Source organism: Oryctolagus cuniculus, chromosome 1 (assembly GCF_964237555.1).
Source record: "Oryctolagus cuniculus chromosome 1, mOryCun1.1, whole genome shotgun sequence".
NCBI classification, from domain to species: Eukaryota; Metazoa; Chordata; class Mammalia; order Lagomorpha; family Leporidae; genus Oryctolagus; species Oryctolagus cuniculus.
Window position 1 is genome coordinate 165,903,328 of NC_091432.1, and position 23,383 is coordinate 165,926,710.

Sequence of the window (23,383 nt, forward strand, 5' to 3'; positions counted from 1 at the left end):
TGAATCCAACTCTCCATCTTAGATGCCAGGAATCCAAGTATTTGAGCCATCACCTGCTGCCTCCCAGTGTCACATTAGCAGCTAGCTGCAATCGGGGCAGAGCTAGGACTACAACCCAAATGCTCGGATACAGCATGCAGGAGTCCCAAGCAACATCTTAACCACTACAGCAAACACTTGCCCTGAAACATGCATTTCAAATAAATTCCAGGTGACTTACACAGCCAGCAGCATCTTTGTGCAGGTTGGCTTGGGGGAAATCACACTATCTTCCTTAAAGTATCTAACCATAGAATTCTGGAAGGACTTTCTTCGTCAATGCTTTCAGTAGATGTGGGTTTGGAACCATACAACTTATCTAAGAAAATTTGAAAGTAGTGAAAACAAAGATATATACAGAGATGGGGCCGGCGCTGTGGCTCACTTGGTTAATCCTCCACCTGCGGCACCGGTATCCCATATGGGCGCCGGTTCCAGACTCGGCTGCTCCTCTTCCAATCCAGCTCTCTGCTATGGTCTGGGAAAGCAGAAGATGGCCCAAGTACTTGGCCCCTGCACCCACATGGGAGACCAGGAAGATGCACCTGGCTCCTGGCTTCGGGCCATTGAGACCATTTGGGGAGTGAACCAACGGAAGGAAGACCTTTCTCTCTGTCTCTCCCTCTCACTATAACTCTGCCTCTCAAATAAATAAATAAAATCTTTAAATATATGTATACACACACACACACACACAGAGAAGATCTTTTTGAATTGGGACAAGTTTAACATTCTTGTGGTCCGTTCACATAATCTCTCTTCCCCTCCATCTTTCAGTGAAACCTCTCATTCTCTAATAGTTGCTTCCCTCCCAGTTTTACCAGGCTCCTCATCCGTGGGAAAGCAAAGTAAAATGGTTCAAGAGCAGAATTTACTTGGAAGCCTTGCAAGATTTAGAGTACTGCTGCAATAGATGTGTTGTTTTTGTTTGAGAAATTTAAAAAAATAAATAGTTTGCAAGAACTAAAACAGAAAATGTGGAATGCTAGTGACCCATGATTTCTCAGCATTTTAATCAACTATAATGGCTTTGAGATGGATTTTATGGAAGCAGAAGGGGAAGTAACCAGCACTGATTACATTCTACATAGATTATTTAAATGCATTTAATAAAGTGTAATCATATGTCCCCATTTTGTAGATAAAGAAGTTGAGGCTCAAAGAGGTGCAATACCTTACACAAAGCACACATCTGGTAAATGGCATATGGCTGGAAACTAGTTCTGATTCCAGATACTATGCTTCTATGAAATCATGTTCACTGACTAGGCAAATTATATAATTTAGAGACACATGAACAAGAGGAAATAGTCAATATATTTACATAAAAACCTATTCAATATTTCACTGTGAATCCCCAAATGAGGTAATTGAGGTAATTCAATTTCCTAGGCAAGTATTTCTGTGGCTGAATGGGTAATTATTGAACCAATTGTGCTATCAGATCACGCAGATCATGTGCTATGGAGGAGAGGGACTATTCTAGATATAGCACTACATATAAATTGCGCATCAGAGAGTTGCTTTGGAATAGTTTTAGCCCTAAGTGAGAATGACAACCTCTTGAGAGAGTTTCAAATTGAAAAATTGTTTTTGCACTTGTGTTGTTGTTCTGTGTGGTTAGTCCTATACCAAATTTAATAAAACATTTATAAGCGTATATATTTAAATCTTGGCTTAAAGTAAAGATCACAGACATACTATACAGTACTTCAGGAACAACATCACATAGAAAAAATTGACTTCAATTTATGTCATAAGGCCACATTTTAAAAAGCAGGTTCCTTGTCCTTTTTAGACTTCTTAAGTTCTGGAGGCTAACCTATCTCTCCCTTTAATCAGTAATGCAAAGTGTCTCCCAGATGTTCCCAGACTACTGGTGCTTTTGTGCCATTGAAATCCAGTCACAAGACCACAACAGTCCATCACAGCAAATGTGGGTGAGACAGGAATTGTGTCCATGTGTTGATTAGCCAAAAAACAGAGTTTGTCATAGGGCTCAAGAATCCTGCTTGGAAAGGAAAAGGGATTGGAAGTATCACTTGGGTTCTGGGAGAGCGCTATTAAGGTAAATCTCATGAAATACAATATGCTTCCTTTGCTTATTAACATTTTCTTTAGCATGTTTCTCAGCCAAGTGTTCTTGCAATGAAGATTTATTGGTACGAATAAAAAGATGCTACATTGTTATCATGCTGTGGTCAAATAAGCTTGAAAAGCAATAATTAACTTACTACATTGTTAAAGTATACTTATACAATATTAAACTGTATGTAAATCGTCTCTGCCTCAAACTTCTAGTTTCCAATGTATTCCTTGGCAGAGAGTTACAGCTCCTTATTGGTTTTTTCCATTTTTCTCAGTTCATGAATGTTAAACTAAACTTTAAATGAAATTATAGATTCTAAGGACTCTTAACTCCAATTTTTGTCCTTTCATTCCAATTTCCTCAAGTAATACAAATCCAAAACATGATTTTATTATCATTTGAGATTAAAATCATAGGACTGTTTCATCTTCTTTCCTTCCAACATTTCTGACATTTACATTTTATTTTTAATTTCAAAATAAAACATGCACATAGTTTATAAAATCAAATGTCCTAACATGTTTTTAGCAAAAATAGCCACTTCATGGCTCATCCCCTCCTCCTCAGCAACATTGTTCTCATGTTTACCCATCTCACTACTTATTGATGATAGGCATTCATATATCATTGTATTTTTCTCTCCTTCAATATTTACTTTTATCTTATATTGTGACAAGTTTCAAACATTTGTAACAATAATTGGAATCATAAAGTTAACCCTCATGTACCCATCACCCAAATTTAGCAATTATCAACTCATGACCAACCTTCTTGCCTCAAACTCTGCATCCATTTTTCTCTTCTCTAGGCTAATTTTTTTTCATTGAAAAATTTTTAATGGAAATGGAACCTACATGTGGAAATGTACAAGTATCAAAGTATACTTCTCCCTTAATTTCCACCCAGAGAACACCCCGTGACCTCAGTACTCAGGCCAAGAAACAAGACATTAGCAAGCCCTGAGGGCCTCACTTTGGCTTCTTCCCCGTTAACACTCCTCTAAGAGTATCCCCTCTTCTGACTTGAAACGGCAGAGATCTGTGTCCTCTGTTCTTGTACAGTACACAAATGGAATCACACAGTGCATGCTTTTTTGGTCTGACTTCTACTCAATATTATATTTCTGATGTTCATTCCTATGGCTTTCTCTCATACTTTCTCAGTATTCTTTAGTAGTACATTATGTAAATACTGCATTATGTGACTATTTCAGTTTATTTAGACTGTCTACTGTTGGGCATTTCAGTGAGGTCCATTTTGTAGCTATTTCAAATAGCATGGCTATGAATGTTTTTGGTGATCATATGTTTGCATTCTTTTTCTTGAGTATATACTTCTTAGTATATATTGAGTATTATATATTACTGGGTCATAGAGTATGTATATATTCAGATACAGTGCATACTTTAATATATGCTTCCAAAAAGTTTTCCAAATTTGTGTAAATACATATTCCCAATAGCAGTCTATGGGAGTCCCAGTTATTCCACAACCATTGCCAACAAGTGTTACTTCCTGTCTTCATTTTAGTATTCTAGTGGTTTGCAGTGGGATCTTATTATGGTTGGAACTCTGTGGACTAATGAAGTTGAACACCTTTTCATATGTGAGCTGGTCATTTGGCTGTCTTCTTTTGTGAACTGCCTGGAAAAATCTTTCATTAATATTCCTGATTGATCTGTAGAACTTATTCAATTGTTTTGCATATGAGCCTCCTTTTATTTTTTAAACTTGTTCATTTTCATCCACTTGAAAAGCAGAGTAACAGAAAGAAAGAGAGGCAGAGTCAGAGATAGAGCAAGAGTGAGCAAGCGAGCAAGCAAGAGTGAGAGAGAGAGAGAAGAGAGAGAATTTATCATCTGCTGTTTCTCTCCCCAAATGCCCCCAATAGCCAGAGCTGGGCCAAGCACAGGCTAAAGCTAGGAATTTCATCCAGGTCTCTCACATGGGTGGAAGGATCATCCACAGCAAGCCATATGGGAAGCAGAAGAGCTGGGACTCAAACCAGGCACTCTGATACAGGATGTAAGTAAAATGGTGGCTTAGCCCACTGTGCCACAGGGCCTGCCCCAGGTACCTTTTAAGATACATGTGTTGCAAATATCTTTTTCCACTTTGTGGATTGTCTCTTATGGCTATAAAGATATCTTGATTTAGTTTTTAAAATAGTACCATTATTCATTTAAAAATTTGTCTACTTCAGTGCCATACATGTACTTTTTTTCCTAATTCTTTGTTGCTTTACCTTTCACATTTAGGATCACAATCTATTCAGAATTGAATGTTGTTTATGGAGTGAGGTAGGTAAGGGTCAATATTCACTTTTTTCATATGTACTAAATTGATCCAGAATTATTTTTTGAAAAAAAAATTTTTGTTCACTATATTAAAGTGTCACTTTCATAATAAATAAGCTACCAGTATGTAGGTCTTTTTGGATTCATCTCTTTCCTCTTGGCTTGTTCTTACTCAAATAGGACAATTTTAGTCACTGGGGTTTTATAATAGTTATAGGCATCTGGAAGTACCAGTCCACCAGTTTTCTCCTTTTTAAAGGTCACCTTAGCCTTTTCTCATTCATTTTCATATTGACTTTATATAATCTTTCATCTAAAAGTAGTAATAATCCACTGGACTACTAGGATTGAACTGAGTATATAATTTGGGGATAATGGACCTCTGTATAAGATTGAGTCTTATGCTCCGTGGATATGTTACATATCTCCATTTGTCTCTTTATTTTATAAAAATGTAGTCAAATTTAACAGTATTCTTCCCTTTATTGGGAGGGGGGGGATTTTTTGAACACTGTTTTATAATTCTTTCAGGACTACTGAATTATGAAGATATTACCTTCTTAAATCCTAATGGTTTGCATGTTATACTTAGATGTAAAATAGAGAACACAAACTCCACACATCTATAACCAACTTATCTTTGACAAAGAAGCGCTAAAATCAATCCATCAATCCCTGTAGCAAGGACAGTCTCTTCAACAAACGGTGCTGGGAAGAAAACTGGATCTCCACAGGCAGAAGTATGAAACTAGATCCCTACATTACACCTTACACAGAAATACATTAAATCTATGACCTATTATCACCAAATTACTAGAGAAGAACATTAGAGAAACTCTGCAAGACATTGGCATAGGCAAAGACTTCTTGGAAAAGATCCCAGAAGCACAGGCAATCAAAACCAAAATTGAGAAATGGATTACATCAAGCTGAGAAGCTTCTGTACTGCAAAAGTAACACTCAGCATAGTGAAGAGGCAACAGCAGTATAGGAGAAAATATTTGCAAACTATGAAACTGATAAAAGGTTAATATACACAATCTATTAAGAGCTTAAGAAACTCAACAACAACAAAACAAACAGTCCAGTTAAGAAATAGGCAAAGCTTGAACAGGCATTTTTCAAAACAGGAAATTCAAATAGCCAACAGACACTTGAAAAAATGCTCAGGATCACTAGCCATCAGGGAAATACAAATTAAAACCACAGTGAGGTTTCACCTCATCCAGTTCAAATGGCTCTCATACAGAAATCAACTCACAACAAATACTGGCAAGAATTTGGGGGAAAAGTACCCTAATTCACTGTTGGTGGAAATGTAAACTGGTACAGCCACTGTGGACGACAGTATGTGGACACCTCAGAGAATATAGACCTACTACATGATGCAGCCATCCCACTCCTGGGAATTTGCTCAAACAAAAAGAAATCAGCATATGAAAGAGATATCTGTACCTGCATGTTCATTGCAGCTCAATTCACAATAGCTAAGATATGGAATCAACCCAGATGTCCATCAGCTGAAGGCTGGATAACGAAAGCACGATATATTTGCACTATGGAGTACTTCTCAGCTGTGAAAAAAAAAAAAAAAATGAAATCCTGTCTTTTGTAACAAAATGGATGCAACTGGAAACCATTATACTTTGGGAAATAAGCCAGTCCTAAAAAGACAGATATCATATGTTTTCCCTGATCTGGGAAACTAATAGAGTACCTAAACTGTAGTGTATTGGAGTGAAATGGACATTTTGATGATTGTTTACATTGCTTGTCTCTACTATTAAGGAACAGTGTTTTTTTTTTTTTCTTCATAATATTTATTGAACCTTTACTTAGTGTAGGGTCAACCTTATGAATATAAAGTAAACTGAAAACAGATTTTGATAAAAATTAAGAGTGGGAATGGGAGAGGGAGGAGGAAGAAGTGTTGGAACGTGGATGGGAGGGAGGATAGGTTGGGAAGTATCACTATCTTCCTAAATCTGTATGAGGGGCCGGTGCTGTGGTACAGCGGGTTAACGCCCTGGCCTGAAGCGCCGGCATCCCATATGGGTGCTGGTTCGAGACCCGGCTGCTCCAATTCCAATCCAGCTCTCTGCTATGGCCTGGGAAAGCATTAGAAGATGGCCCAAGTCCTTGGGCCCCTGCACCCACGTGGGAGACCTGGAGGAGGCTCCTGGCTCCTAGTTTTGGATCAGTGCAGCTCCAGCCGTTGCAGCCAATTGAGGAGTGAACTAGCAGATGGAGGACCTCTCTCTCTCTCTCTGCCTCTCCTCTCTCTGCATAACTCTGCCTTTCAAATAAATAAATAAATAAATCTTTTTAAAAAATGAAATACATGAAACTTGTATACCTTAAATAAAATTAAAAAAAATAAAATATTGGGGCCGGCGCCATGGCTCACTTGGTTAATCCTCTGCCTGTGGCGCTGGCATCCCATATGGGTGCGGGTTCTAGTCCGAGTTGCTCCTCTACCAGTCCAGCTTTCTGCTGTGGCCCAGGAGTGCACTGGAGGATGGCCCAGGTGCTTGGGTGCCTGCACCCACGTCGGAGACCAGGAGAAGCACCTGGCTCCTGGCTTCAGATTGGCATAGCTCCAGCCGTGGTGGCCACTTGGGGGGTGAACCAACGGAAGGAAGACCTTTCTCTCTGTCTCTCTCTCACTGTCTCACTCTGTCAAATAAAAAATAAAATATTAAAAAAAAACATTTTATTGGAATACAGTATACCTGCCAAGAAATGCACATAAGTGTATACAGATAAATGAGGTTTATTTTGTCATTTGATTGCACTCATAACAAACACCCAATTTAAGAACAGAGCATTACTAGTACCCCAAAGTCCCATTCTCCCTTCGTGTCTTTGTTTTGAACATATGGAATAAGAGTATATTATGATGTACATGGTATGAGCAGTGAAGCACAATTTACAACTATATATCAAATTATATGATATCCACACCATTTTTATGCTCTTTCTGTACATTAACCACCACAAATAAGATAGAACATCTGCTATTTGTCTTTTTGGGTTTAAGTTTACTTCACTTAGCAAAATGGTCTCCAGTTTCATCCATTTTGTTACAGATGTCAGAATTTCATTCTTTTATTTGGTTGAGTAATATTCCATCTTGTATGTCTACCACAGTTCCTCTATATAGTCATTAGCTGATGGACATTTAAGTTGACTCCATATCTTAATTATTATGAATTGAGCTGCTATAAAGACAGGTGTGCAGGTAATGCTTTCATATGCTGACTTCATTTCCTTTGGCTATATTCTCAGGAATGGGATAGCTGGATCATATGGAAGACTTATTTTTAGTTTTCTGAGGAATCTTTACTTTCTTCCATAACTCTTTCAACAGTTTGCTTTCCCACCAATAGTGCATTAGTATATCTTTTTCTCTCCCAGCATTTATTGATTTTTTGGATGATAGAATTCTAACTGTGGTGAGGTGACACCTCGTTGCAGTTTTTACTTGCATTTTCCTGATGGCTACTAAACCTGAGCATTTTTTCATGTGTCTTTTATCATCTATATTGCATTCTTCAACAAATGGTTGTTCATATCCTTTACTCATTTCCTTTCTTATTTTTTTTTTTTTGACAGGCAGAGTTAGACAGTGAGAAAGAAAGACAGAGAGAAAGGTCTTCCTTCTGTTGGTTCACTCCCCAAATGGCCACCACGGCTGGCGTGCTGCTCCGATCCGAAGCCAGGAACCATCTAGGTGCTTCCTCCTGGTCTCCCGTGGGGTGCAGGGCCCAAGCACTTGGGCCATCCTCCACTGCACTCCCGGGCCACAGCAGAGAGCTGGACTGGAAGAGGAGCAACTGGGACAGAATCCGGCGCCCCAACTGGGACTAGAACCCAGGGTGCCAGTGCTACAGGTGGAAGATTAGCCTATTGAGCTGCGGTGCCGGCCCTTTTTCATTATTTTTAAATTTATTTTTCTCCAAAAGAAACCTTTTATTTAAGGAATACAAATTTCATGCATTTCATAAGTATAACTTTAGGAATATAGTGATTCTTTCCACCATACTCGCCCCCCCCAACTCTCTCTCACCCTTCCTCCTCCTCCTTCTCCCATCCCCAGTCTCATTCTCCAGTATAATCCTTTTTCAATTAACTTTATACACAGAAGACCAACTCTATGCTAAGTAAAGAGTTCAACAATTTGCACAAAAACAACAACAACAAAACTGTTCCTCAACAGTAGAGACAAGTGCAATTCTAAGTCATTGCATCTTGAAGTTAATTTCACTTCTTTTTATTTTTATTTTTTGAAAATTCACTTAAAGATGTACCCAAGAATGATGCATCTTTTGCAAGCACTCAGACATAATTATGATACAACTCTGTGAGGACAGAGGTCCTTCATGGGAAGTTAGTGCACAGTGATTCTTTGTTGTTAATTTAACAGTTAACACTCTTATGTATGACATCAGTGATCACCTGAGGCTCTTGACATGTGCTGCCTAGGCTATGGAAGCCTTCTGAATCCATAAACTCCATCAGTATTTAGACTCCTGGGAGTCTTCCCAAGGGAAATGAAATCAGCATATGAGTTATCTGCACCCCCATGTTTATTGTAGCTCAATTCACAATAGTTAAGACATAGAATCAACCCAAATGCCCATTAACTGAAGACTAGATAAAGAAATTACGGGATATGTACCCTATGGAATACTACATAGCAGTAAAAGAAAATGAAATCTGGTCATTTACAACAAAATGGATGAATCTAGAAAACATCATACTTGGTGAAATAAGCCAGTCCCAAAGGGACAAATACCATATATTCTCCCTGACCTAGGATAACTAATAGAGCATCTAAAAGGCAATCTTTAGACGTGAAATTGACATGTTGAGAAGCAGTGACTTGAACAGCCCTTGTCTTGACTGTTGCCCATTTCTTAACCAGATTTTTTGTTTTGTTGTTGAGTTTCTTAAGTTCCTTATCTATTTGGAGTATCAACCTTTTATCAGATGTATAATTTGCAAATATTTTCTCTTGTTATGTCAATTGTCTCTTCATTTTGTTAATTGTTTCTTTTGCTGTGGAGAAACTTTTTAGCTTGATGTAATCCCATTTGTTTACTTTTGCTTTTATTGCCTGTGCTTCTGGGGTCTTATCCAAAAAGTTTTTGCCTAGGCCACTGTCTTGCAGTTTGTCCCTTTTTTTTTTTTTTCTAGTAATTTGATGGTTTCAGGTCTTAGGTTTAGAGCCTTGATCCACTGAGAGTTGATTTTTGTATAAGGTGTAAGGTAGGGATCTTGGTTCATACTTTTATATATAGAGATCCAATTTTTGCAACACCATTTTTCTTTAAGAGACTGTCTTTTATCAAGGAAGTGATTTTAGCTTGTTTGTCAAAGATTAATAGGTTGTAGATGAATGGATTAATGTCTGGGGTTTCTATTCTGTTTGTTATTCTGCCAGTATCAGGATGTTTTGATTATAACAGCCCTGTATTGAAATATGGTTATGTGATGCTACTGGGTTTGTTCTCATTGTTAAGATTGCCTAGCTATTCAGGGTCTTTTATGTTCCATATGAATTTTAGGATTTTTTTTTTCTAGTTCTTTGAGAATGTCCTTGGAATTTTGATTGGGATCACATTGAATCTGTAAATTTCTTTGGGTAGTACGGAAACCATGAAACTTTCAATCCATGAACATGGAAGACATTTCTATTCTTTTGTGTCTTTCATTTTATTCATTAATGTTTTGTAATTTTCATTGTAGAGATCTTTCACAGCCTCTGTTTAATTTATCTGAAGGTATTTTAATTTTTTGTAGTTATTGTGAATTGGATTGATATTATAAGTTCTTTCTTAGCCAGAGCATTGCTAGTATATAGAATGCTATTGACTTTTGTGGTTTTGATTTTAATCCTGCAACTCTGCCAAATTTTCTGATAATTTGTAGTAATATCTTAGTGGAGTCTTTTGGCTCCCCTATTTAAAGGATCATGTCATCAGCAAACAGGTGTGATTTTACTTTCTCCTTTCTAATTTGTATCCTTTTGATTTCTTTCCTTATCTAAAGGCTCTGGCTAAAACTTTCAGAACTATATCAAATAGTAATAGTGACAGTGGGCATCTTTGTCTAATTTCAGATCTTAGTGGAAATGCTGCCATCTTTTCCCCATTCAATAAGGTGCTATCTGTGGATTTGTCATCTATTGTCTTATTTGTGTTGAGATATGTTCCTTCTATATCCATTTTTTTAAAAATTTTTTGAAGATCCAAAGCCAGGGGCCAGGTGCTTCTTCCTGGTCTCCCAAGCACTTGGGCCATCTTCTACTGCTTTCCCAGGCCACAGCAGAGAGCTGGACTGGAAGAGGAGCAACTGGGACAGAACTGGCACCCATATGGGATGCCAGCACCACAGGCAGAGGATTAACTTAGTGTGCCATGGCACCAGCCCCCTGATGCTCATCTTTTGATTTCTATTTGCATGGTATATCTTTTTCTGTCCTTTCACTTTCAGCCTTTGTATATCTTTACTAGTGAATTGTGTTTCTAGTAGGCAGCATATAGAAGGGTCTTTTTACAAAAAAAAATCCATTCATCCAGTTTGTATCTTTTAATTGGTGAATTTAGTCCATTTACCAAGGTTGTTATTGATAAGTAATGAGTTGGTACTGATATTTTTCCACGAATATTCCTATAATTTGTTTTGAATCTCCTTTGTTCTTTTACTATGTTGCTTTCTATGTCCACACTCTTTCTTGATGTTGAATGTCTTTCTGTTTCTTTATATTGTACATCCTTAAACATCATTTATAAGACTGGTTGGTGGTGACAAACTCTTTCAATTTTGGCTTGTTTTTGGAAGGTCTTTATTTAACCTTTATTTATGAAAGACAGTTTTGCTGGGTAAAATCTTCCTGGTTGTTTAAGACTTGGTTCCATTTTCACAGGGTTTCTATTGAAAAATATGCTATTTATCTGATAGGAGTTCGTTTAAAGGTTCTGTGTCTCCCTTGAAAATTTTAGGATATTATCTTTATGTTTTAGTTTTGAACATTTGACTATGATGTGTCATGCTGAGGATCTTTTCTGGTCTTGCCTATTTGGGTTTCTATGTGGTTACTGTATTTAATGTCCATATATTTCTGAAAATTAGGGGAAATTTCTACTATTATTTCAATGAATAGTTTTCTAAACTGTTCCTTTTTTACCTCCATGCCTTCAGGATCTCCTAATATTCATATATTTGGTTGGTTGATGGTATCTCATAGATTCTGAAAACTATTTTGGTCTTTTTTTTTTTTTTTGTCTAAGATATTTCAAAAGAACTGTCTTCTAGATCAGATATTCTTTCTTCTGCTTCAACAAGTCTGCTGTTAAGGCTTTCCACTGAATTTTTTATTTGACTCATTGAACACTTCATTTCTAATATTACTGTTTGTTATTTTCTTCAGTACCTCTCTTTGCTGAAATTTTTTGTCCATGTCATGCACTGAATTCCTACTTTCATTCCTTAAAATTCCTTTTCAGGCATTTTGTCAATCTCCCTTTCTTCACAGTCCAATATTAATAAATTATTATATTCCTTTTGCAGAGGAATATTGCCTTGCTTGTTTATTTGTGTGTGTGTGGGTATGTGGGTGTATTTCTAAGCTGATTTTTGCACATCTAGGAGAATCCCTTGTTACTATCTCCTCTGGAGGATCTCTCTCTCTCTCTCTCTCTCTTTCTCTGAGGGAAGGCTTTATTTCCTGGAAATGTGCCTCCTGGTCTTGGTGGAGTGTCTAAGGCTTACATTTTCATTTCCGGGTGTGTGCTGGGTGGGGCTGGGGAGCTCCAGGAAGGTTCACTGTACAGAGCTCTGCTCTGCTAGATCTGTCCCTACTGTGCAGGGAGCTCAGAGTCTCCACACCCCAGCCTCAGCCAGTGACCTTCTCACCTCCGTGGCCTATGCCCAGAACTCCTGCAGTAACAGGATACAGAGGACCCGCTCTTTACTATATAAATTGCCTATCCTGACCCTGGTGAGTTCCCACAGCAGGGGAACTGTCCAGTTTCCCAACTCAGGTTGGAGTTCAACTGGAGTTCTACCTCAACAGATTGTGCCTAGAACTTTGGTTGGGGGGAGAGAGAGGAGGTAATGGGGCCTCACTTCACAGAGAAAAGTAATCGCCCAAACCCCTACCAACTCCCCAGGCCAGACATGAAACCAGTGGGGAACCATGTAATTCTCCCTCAGTCAAAGCTGTTGGTTGTAGTGGCCACAGCACCTTGTCCAGGGAAGATGGCACTTCGCAGCCCACAGCCAGTCATGTCGATGCAGGAGTGGCAGATATAGTTGCCTATCCCATGTTTGAAATTATCTCCTCCTTTTTTTCCAGGTGTTGTATAATTTACATTTCAGTCTATTATCCATTTTGACCTGTTTCCTGAATAGTGTGAGCAATGAGTCAAGGTTGTTTTAAAAATAGATATCCAATTGGATTGTTTAGACATCTTTGAAGAAAATCCATTGACAAAGAGTTTATACATGAACTCTACTTTTACATATTAGACTGTTTCCAGTTGCTCTACAAGTCCCTGAGGCACCATTCATTTTCTAATAATTGTCCTTCTGTCTGGTCTTCAGATTGGATTTTTTAATTAATCTGTTTTTGTATTCTGTGATATTTTCTTCTTTGGTGTCTAACTTGGATATATTTTAGTATATCCACCAATTTTAAAATTTCATATGTATTTTTCAGCTCCAAAATTTTTTTGAGTAATTGAGATTTCCTATTGATTCTTTTTAATTATTTGCATGTTTTTCTTTGTATCCTTAGATGCCTAACACTTTAGTATGCTGGTAAATAATTTCTATAATTATTAAGTGTATTTCTTAATAATTAATTTGTTTCTCTCTTAATTGTAGGCCACTTTCTCTGCTTCTCTACATATCTGGTAGTATTTTATTGAGTATTGGATAATTTTGTTCTATTTTTGTAAAAAGCACTGAACTTTGTTATAGCAGGTGATTAATTTCCCTGTGGATCAGTTTAATTATTTATAAGATGGTTTATAAGCAATTCTATAAACATGGTGGGTCTAGTCTGGGGCTAGTCTGGCCTACTCATTAGAGTTTTGTCCTTTTTCTTAATTGCTAGTATTTTATTTTATTTTATTTTATTTTTTTATTATTTTTTTTTTTTTTGGACAGGCAGAGTGGACAGTGAGAGAGAGAGACAGAGAGAAAGGTCTTCCTTTGCCGTTGGTTCACCCTCCAATGGCCGCCGCGGCCGGCGCGCTGCGGCCGGCGCACCGCGCTGATCCGATGGCAGGAGCCAGGAGCCAGGTGCTTTTCCTGGTCTCCCATGGGGTGCAGGGCCCAAGCACCTGGGCCATCCTCCACTGCACTCCCTGGCCACAGCAGAGGGCTGGCCTGGAAGAGGGGCAACCGAGACAGAATCCGGCGCCCCAACTGGGACTAGAACCCGGTGTGCCGGCGCCGCTAGGCGGAGGATTAGCCTAGTGAGCCGCAGCGCCGGCCTTAATTGCTAGTATTTTATTTTTTAAAATTTTATTTATTTAATAAATAAATTGCCAAGGTTGGCCACACTGAAGCCAGGATCTGGGAACTCAATCTAGGTCTCCCTTGTGGATGGCAGGGACACAACCACTTGAGTCATCACCTGTCATCTCTTCAGGGTGCTGGAATCATGAGTGGAGGAGGTGCTGAAAGCCAAGGACTCTGAAGTAGGATATGAATATCCTCAACGACATTTCATCTCTATATCAAAACCTGTTTCTACATATTGTCTTTAAAAATGTTTTAAATGTGTTTATTTTTATTTATTTCTTTGACAGGTAGAGTTTACAGAGAGAGAGAAAGAGAGACAGAGAGAAAGAAATCTTCCACCTGCTGGTTAACTCCCCAAATGGCCACTATAACTGGAGCTGGGCCAGTCCAAAGCCGGGTTCTTCTGGTTCTCCCATGTGAGTAGCAGAGGCCAAAGTACTTGGGCCATCTTCTGCTGCTTTCCCAAGCACATTAGCAGGGAACTGGATCAGAAGTGGAGCAGCTAGGGCTTGAACTGGTGCCTGCATGGGATGTCAGCTTCACAGGCAGCAGGTTTAACCACTCCACACTACACCACACCACCAGTCCCCAAATTTTGTCTTCTGTGGGTATCAGTTGAGTTCCTGAGTCTTTACTGAGGCCTGTTACTTATACTAGGTAGAACCCCAACATCTCCCAGCCCTGTGCAAGCTGTGCATCTCCATTCAACCCATTGCTTTCCGTGGCATTAAGGACTCTTAACCTTTGCTTGCACAGCTTAGTCTGGCCAAAGACTTAAAGGCTCCACATTCAGATTTCTGGAGATCCTTCTCTTTGTAGCTCTCTTTTCTTCTTTGTTTTATATTTCAGCTACCTTAGCAGCTGTTACTCTCTTGTTTTCTTTTGTCTTATAATAAAATTATAGTAGATTCAATTATGTTCCTTTTCTACTACCTATTCTAAGTGAAGACGGTTTCCTTTTATGTTCAGAAGGTAGGAATGGATCAGGCTCACAATGTCTGCGGTGTGACTCCCTTTTCTACTTTTTTCTAGAAGTGCTAAACCATAAAAATTAAACCATACCCTTCTCTTTCTAAAGTCTGCTGCCCCTCATCCTTCCCACCTACAGCTGCCCCTCTCTTTCCTTTTTCCCACTCCAGGTCTTGTTTGGCTTGGATTCTATGATAAAACTATCTTTTAAATATGACCGTATCCTAATATGGAGCTTAGGTCTTTGATTTTTTGAGAGTCCTTTAGGCTATACAATTCTAACACTTTTGAACTTGTGGCTATTCATTTATTCCATTCCTGTGGTGTAGATTCTCGAAATTTCTGTTTTGGAGTCTGTCCGCAGATGGTCTCTTGGCACTTTCCAGTGGGTACCTGTTGGGGGTTTTGAGGTTCTTCTACTCTCAGGCTGCTCCTGCACAAATGCTGACAGATCTTACATATGTGGGTTATTTGTCACTATCTTTATATTTTAGGTTCCTGAGGATTTTTTTATTACCTCATTTAGTTGCAGATGTTGTACTTGGGTTTTTCCTTTCATTATCTTACTTGGTCTTTCTGTTTTATTAATGATTCATAAAGATTCACTGCCAATACCACCAGCCTAGAATCTTCCTTTATATATTTCTTGGGAAAATAATACATATTACTTGTCATGCAGGAATGAAAGACATACTTTAATTCATGTACTATTTAAACTTTAAAGTCATTATTGTTGTATTGAGTAATTTTAAAACTCTACACAAGATTATGTTTTTGGTTAGGATGCTGACAAAAATTATAAATGCAGACTCTATATCAGGATCGAGGTGTGTGCCATGAAGAATTAACTTTACCCAAGCAGAGCTCTGGACTTCGCCCATGGCTTTTGAGAGGAGGTTTTTAGGCCGTAGGAATGTCCTGCCAGAAATGAGTGTCTGCCTGGGGGCTTTCACCACAGAACAGACGAACAATAGGATTTATGAGGGGAGTTTTGGAATATTCCACATGAGTTCCAAATTCCTGAGGCACTAGAGGACTACAGGGATTAGCCTAAACCTCTATGAAGGGTTAGAGCTGAAAGGTCAGCCACATGAGCAATATATATAATCAAGCTCTGTTTAAAACTCCGGACTTCAAAGGCTTGGATGAGATTCTCAGCAATGCTCTGTGTTCTCCACATGTCAGTGTGCTGGGAGAGTAGTACTCCCCTGAGTGTGGTGGAAGCTCCGTGTTTGGAACTCTCTCAGGCTTTGCCCATGTGTCTCTCCCTCTGGCTGGTTTTGTTTTATAACCTTTTGCAATAAGAAAAAAAAAAAACTACAATCCTAAGAATGTTGCTTCCCCAGCTTTTGGAAACCCCTGAATTTGTAGCCAGCTGGTCAGAAGTGAAGATTCCTTGGCTTGAATGTGTCTTCTTCAAAATTCAGGTGTTGCAAATAGTTTTGAGATAGTGGAACCATTCACAGATGACTAAACCAGGAGAGCTCTTTCCTCCTGTGTAGAATTAAGGTCCTTACAAAATAGGCTCCTCATCATGGTTAGGCCTTCTTGCTCTTTTGTCTTTGGGGCATGAGGACTCAGCATTTCTCCTTTCTGAAAGATGCAGCAAAAAAGCACTATCCTGGATGTAGACAGTGGCCCTCACTAGACAACTGAATGCTCCAGCAACCTGGTCTTGGCCTTCCAGCCTCCAGGACTGTGAGAAAATAAATTTCTACTCTTTAGAAATTATGCAGTCTCTGGTACTTTGTTATAGTGGCACAAAATGGAGACCCTCAGAGTTATGGCTGATGTCTGAAGTGAGGGCATTCCTACTGAGGACCTATGCTGTGTTGTCTGGCTCCCAAGTAGTAGCTTTTGGTGAACATGTTAAACATTATAATTATACAAATAAACACAGGTTTTGTTATGTAGTAATACACACCAAGAAAGTGTACATTAAAATGGCATATTATGATTGACTGGGAATAGAAATATGCAACAATGAGAGAGAATTAAAATCACATATAGAAACCAAAGTAGGACTTGTTGCTGGCTTGATGGCATTATTGGTACTGTTTCAGAACATTCAGATTCTTCCTTGCCACTTAACCACTCACGGTGATCATGACATATGAGGGCACTTCAAAGGTTGTGGAAAAATGATATTAAAAGAGAAATCTATTTTGATACAAAAAATTTTGAAATCCATGCATTTTTGGGGTAATATCATAATCATGGGTTTTTAAATTTTATACATGAAAATAAACATCTTTTAATTTCATTGGCCATGCACTTTTCTGAAGCATTCTTTTCTTTAACAATGAGGAGCAACAGAAAAATGGGAATTAAGCAACAACCAACTGCTTTCCTGATAAAGACTGAAGCAAAGGCTAGGGTCCCTGGGTTGCAAACTACATAGCTGCCTGGGAATATGACAAGAGAGGAGAGAATAAGCAGTAGGCAGGTCTTGTTTAGCTCTGTGCTGCAAAAAGGAGGCAGAACATATAAAAATAAAAAGTTAAGATTAGATTCAAGGGTAATCATTTAAAACCTTGATAATATGGTTGAGCTGATGAATCTACCCATTCTAAAGAGTATTCCATTTCTGGGCTTCTTGTTACGTTGGTAAATGCTCTTATTACTTGAAAAAAATAAAAAAGTAAAGGTATCTGTTACCTTTTAAGTTACAGTCAACAAACCCAGTAATAATCATAGTCAATCTTTTTCTTGGTCCACTGAGTTACATTTTCTTCTAGAGTTCTCTTTCCTCTCTGTGGCATATGCGGCAGATCATGGTCAGATCCACTGTATTCAGGTAGGATCAATAAGAAAAGAAGAGCTCAAGTATGGAAACATACCTTCCAACACAACACAGATTTTATTACATGAAAATAATGTCCCTTCTAACCAGCTTAAACAGCCTAAAAGACATGAACCAATGGGTGCAGTCAGGCCCTATTTTTATTGTACTTTCCATTGTATTAAGGATCTTTGTGTTTTCTTATAATTCTAATATTCCAGCTGATAAGGATAGACTTGAGGACTAATACTCATGATAGATCCACTCTCTGATATGTTCAGAAAAATATTTCCTTTGGCTTTTTGAGGAAAATCTTTTTGTTAATGGATATCTTCAATTACAAGAAACCTATTCCCTGTGTTAATATTTGTCTAAAACTTTCCTCCAAAGAATTCATAAGATTTTACTTTTCCAAAAGACCAGATTTGAACATATGAACACAGCTGTGTATTCTTCTATCCATGCATTATAAACACATCCTATAACTCCCTATGTTCCTTTGTATACCTCTAGGATTAAAATGTTCACAGTCATAATCTAGACAATTTCATAATCATACAGGAAAGTAACCAAGGCTCAGACAGCTGATGAAGGAAATCTACTTAAATGCCAGTTTAAAATATATAAGAGAAATGATAGAATTTGGACTGTAGCATTTCACAAATTCTAGTTGCTTTATTGATTCAGACAAGACTTATCAAGATCAAAATCCCTGGGTAAATGGTTAATGGGAAACTGGACATTCATTTGGTATCAAACTGATACCAATTATTCTGTGTACACAGAATAATTTCTAATTATAAGAGGTAAGATAAAATTGCACAATAGTGAGTTCAGATTGCCATCACTCTACAGAACATCAATCTTAACAAATTGATGGTGAAAGAACTGGAAGTTCTGTGTCTTCTAAGGTGGTACAACATGAAATATACAATATCACCTATGATACTATATTCATTGTGTTTCATTTTTATCTGTCAAGCCTTTAAAATCACTTCAACAAAGCACAAATTCAGAGAGAATACAACCAAATTAAACAAAGGAAAAAAACTGGGCTAAATGTTTTTTCCAATCCATGTAAGAAGTTTTCCAAATTCTGCTATACTTATGTTCCCCTGCTTGATCTCTTACTATTGGCCTTGAATTGTGAAGTCCATTCTGTGTCAACATGCTTCAGCTGTAATGTTATTGGCACAAGGTAGAATCCCTGATCTGATCAGTGTAAGGCAAATAATTGATGAGTGCCTTTTGGAAACTCAATTGCATTGTTGATTATTTTGAATATACAGATGCTCCTCAATTTAGAATGGGGTTACATCCTGATAAACTCATTGTAAGTTGTTTACGCTCATGGTTGCCTGGCCAACTGGAGTATTGTGCCATGTATCACTAGCCTAAAAATAATCAAAGTTCAAATTTTGAAATGCAACTACTACTGAATGCATATCGCTTTTTCACAATCATAAAGTTAAAAAATCATAACTTCAGCCATTGTAAATTGGGGACTGTCTATGGTCTATTGACTTTAGAATAGAGGTTAAGAACACTTGCTCTGAAGATCTTGGGAAAGCTGCTTAATCTCAATAACCTCAATTTTCTCATTTGTCAGGTGAAGAAAATATTAGACTCTTTATCAGAGGGTTGTTACAAGGGTTAAATGAGATAATGTAGCAATAGTTGAGTATAGTGTTTGGTTTACAGCATATAAAAATACATTTCAACTATTATTAGAATTATGACTGTGGTCACCTAAAATATCAGAATGAAAATTGCATCATCTAGACTCCAATACTTAAAAGTTACTTCAGACCGCAAGTGGTATACTTGGTTCCAGTGTTGTGGTTTATCAGGGTAAGCCCCCGCCTGTGATACTGGCATCCCATATGGGTGCCAGTTCAAACCCTGGCTGCTCCATTTCCAAGTCAGTTCCCTGCTAATGTACTTGGGAAAGCAGTGCAAGAAGGTCCAAGTGCTTGGGCCATGAGGTCCAAGTGCTTGGGCCCCTGCACCCATGTGGGAGACCTGGAAGAAGATCCAGGCTCCTGGTTTCTACCCTGGTTATTATGGCCATTGGGGAGAAGATTCTCTCATTCATTCTCTCCCCCACCCTTCTCTCTTTCTCTCTCGCTTTGTGTGTGTGTGTGTGTGTGTAACTCTACCTTTAATATAAATTATTTTTATTTTTTTGATAGGCAGAGTGGACAGTGAGTGAGAGAGACAGAGAGAAAGGTCTTCCTTTTATCGTTGTTCACCCTCCAATGGCCGCTGTGGCCAGCACATCGCGCTGATCTGAACCCAGGAGCCAGGTGTTTCTCTTGGTCTCCCATGAGGGTGCAGGGCCCAAGGACCTGGGCCATCCTCCACTGCACTCCCAGGCCACAGCAGAGAGCTGGCCTGGAAGAGGGGCAACTGGGACAGAATCTGGCGCCCCGACCGGGACTAGAACCCGGTGTGCCGGCGCCACAGGTGGAGGATTAGCCTAGTGAGCTGCCCCGCCAGCCCTAATATAAACCTTTAAAAAAAGAAAGTGGTATATTTTTCTGCTTAATGGTGAAAATATCTTTTTGTTGAAATAATTTTCTTCACCTCATAGGCATACTACTATATTTCTATTTTTCTTACATTGTAAATTCTTTAATTAACTAACATTGTATTTTTTCATCTTTAAGAACTTTGGGGATCCCAAAATCACCCACAGAAGTAGGGTAACACAAGATTTTGGGTTAAGTTTTGGCAATTCTCTCTCTCTCTCTTTTTTTTTTTTTTTGAGTGGGAAAATAGCTTTATTTCTCTGGGGAGTGGGTGGGCGTGGTCTCAGAACTTCTGGAACTGCTTCTTGGTGCCAGCGGCCTTGGTGACCTTGAGCAGGTTGAAGCACACGGTCTTGCTTAAGGGCAGGCACTCGCTCACCTTGATGATGTCCCCGATCTGGACGTCCCTGAAGCAGGGGCACAGGTGCACGGACATGTTCTTGCGGCGCTTCTCGAAGCGGCTGTTCTTGCGGATGTAGTGCAGGTAGTCACGGCGGATGACCATGGTTCTCTGCATCTTCATCTTGGTCACCACGCAGACAGGATTCTACCTGGATGGAGACGTTTCCGGTGAACGGGCATTTCTTATCGACGTAGGTGCCCTCAATAGCCTCCTTGGGCGTCTTGAATCCCAGCCCAATGTTCTTGTGGTGGCGCGGGAGCTTGTCCTTGCCCGTCTCCCGCAGCAGGACCCTCTTCTTGTTCTGGAAGCTGGTCGGCTGCTCTTGGGAGGCACGCTCGGTCTGGATATCCGCCATCTTGCCGGCCGCCCAAGGAAAAAGAGCTGCGCAACTTTCACAGTAGCTGACATCCCAGGAGAAGATGTAACATGTATTCATGTTCCTGAGTGATTGAAGGGTCTGAGGATCTAGACAGGGTCACACAGTGTGCTCCATGTGGGGTTAAAATACTCATCATTAGGGGCCAGCACCGTGGCTCACTTGGTTAATCCTCTGCCTGCATTGGCAGCATCCCATATGGGCGCTGGATTCTGTCCCTGTTGCTCCTCTTCCAGTCCAGCTCTCTGCTGTGGCCCGGGAGGGCAGTGGAGGACGGTCCAAGTGCTTGGGCCCTGCACCCGCATGGGAGACCAAGAGGAAGCGCCTGGCTCCTGGCTTCAGATCGGCGCAGCGTGCTGGCTGTAGCAGCCATTTGGGGGGTGAACCAATGGAAGGAAGACCTTTCTCTCTGTCTCTCTAACTCTGTCAAGTTAAATAAATAAATAAATAAATATTCATCATTAGTTAGTGAAAACATGGTCCTGAAGACAAAGGTAGAAAAATCACAGAATTGTAAGAGATAGCTGGGCATTGATGAGAGAAGTCAAGTGATTGAGAATTAAAAAAAAAAAAAAAAATTCCTTCAAACCCCAGACAACTAGCTAAACAATAGAAAAATACAAAGACGTTGAATTACGTCAAATCAAAATATTTCTTAGACTTTCACATTATAAATAACTGATTTTAAATGTAATCACTAATTTTGCTGTATATTAATTAAGATTCTACTGCAGTTTACAAAAACCCAAATGATTGAAATCACAATGAAATGTTTGACTCACATAACTGGAAGTCCAGAAGTCAGGCACACTTCAGGGTTGGTACAATCTGGCAACATCTGCTCTCTTTCCCTATTGTGATTCTCTGACCCTGCCTTCCTCTGTGTGTTGGCTTCAAAAAATGACAGTTCCAGCTTCTCCTGTGCAGGCTCTTCGTGCAGCTGTCACTAAAAGGGAAAGGAACATTTATATATCCAAGAGGAATGAAATCAGTTTGTCAAAGAGACAGCTGCACTTCCATGTTCATAATAGCTCCACTTGCAATAGCTAAGAAGGGAAGCAACCTGAGTGTCCATCCACTCACGAAGGGAAATTGGTACATATACACAATTTAGTACTATTCAGCCATAAAAACGGATGAAATCTTGTCACTCTCAACAACGTGGATGGAACTGGAGGTCATTATGTTAAGTGGAGTAAGTACAGAAAGAGAAGTATCACTTGATCTCATTTTTATGTGGACTCTAAAAATGGATGATCTCATAGAAGTTCAATATATGATGGTAGCTAACAGGTGGGAGAGGAAGGGAAGAATAAAGGGAAGAGGGATGGGGAAAGGCTGATTGATGGGTACTAGGTTACAGCTAGATTAGAATAAAGTTCTGGAGTTCTGTTGCACAGTCAGGTAACTATACCTACTGTTAAGGGGCTGTATATTTCTCTACTTAAAGGAAACCTAGAATATAGGATTTTGGATATTTTCATATAAAGAAGTGTTAAGTGTTTGAGGAAATAGATACATTTACCCTCATTGGACACTATACCATGAATACATGCTTTAAAACCACAGGGCAGGTGCTGTGGCCAAGTGGACAAACCTCCACCTACAGTGCTGGCATCCTGTATGGGTACTGGTTCCTCTTCCGATCCAGCTCTCTGCTATGGCCTACAAAAGCAGTAGAGGATGGCCCAGGTGCTTGGGCTCCTGCACCCGCATGGGAGACCCAGAAGAAGCTCCTGACTCCTGGCTTCAGATTAGCCCAGCCGTTGCAGCCTTTTGGGAAGTGAACCAGCAGATGGAAGACCGCTTTCTCTATCTCTCCCTCTCTGTCTGTAAATACCTCTCAGACATATAAGTAAAATATGAAAAAAATACCTCATGAAATATCCTATAAATATGAATCATTTTATATGTCTGTTAAAAAGATTTCTTTAATTAAAAAATAAAGAACTAGGAATAAATATTTTTCAGAAGCCTGCAGCAAGTGTCTTCTCCCCCATTCCTGAATCACTCACTTGCAAGGGGATGAGATTACTTCTGAAAAACTTGGCTTCACATAAGCAAGTTGTGAACAGACAAATGAAAATTGGGTTGCTCCTGGTAAGAGGGAAATCAACATTGGGCAGGTCATCAATTAGGAGCCAACAAAAAACTTTGTAGGAGCAGAGCATTATTTTTTCCCCTGGAAAATTAGTTTTTCATGTAACTCTTAGCTTTTTAACAATTATAGAGGAAAAGGGTTTAAATCTTTTCCCATCTGATTTTCCCCTTCGCTGAGATAACAATAACAACTTTGAGTCAATATTATTATATACATTATACAGTATCTCCAAACAGGTTTTAGAAATCTTAAATGAATC

The 23,383-nt window shown here is 39.1% G+C and overlaps 1 long non-coding RNA gene and 1 pseudogene across 1 annotated transcript in view; both read right to left on the bottom strand.

The window, feature by feature from the left end:
* LOC127491121 (uncharacterized) overlaps positions 1-15,880 on the bottom strand; it is a 47,573-nt gene extending 31,693 nt beyond the window's left edge. Inside the window, exons 1-2 of the long non-coding RNA XR_007919642.2 lie at positions 15,786-15,880; positions 5,881-5,999 (exon numbers count right to left, since the gene is read on the bottom strand). This is a non-coding gene — a long non-coding RNA (uncharacterized lncRNA). The remainder of the gene's footprint in view (positions 1-5,880; positions 6,000-15,785) is intronic.
* A 4,647-nt stretch (positions 15,881-20,527) lies between these two features.
* LOC100359263 (small ribosomal subunit protein uS17-like) lies at positions 20,528-21,002 on the bottom strand (annotated as a pseudogene).
* Positions 21,003-23,383: the final 2,381 nt, after the last annotated feature.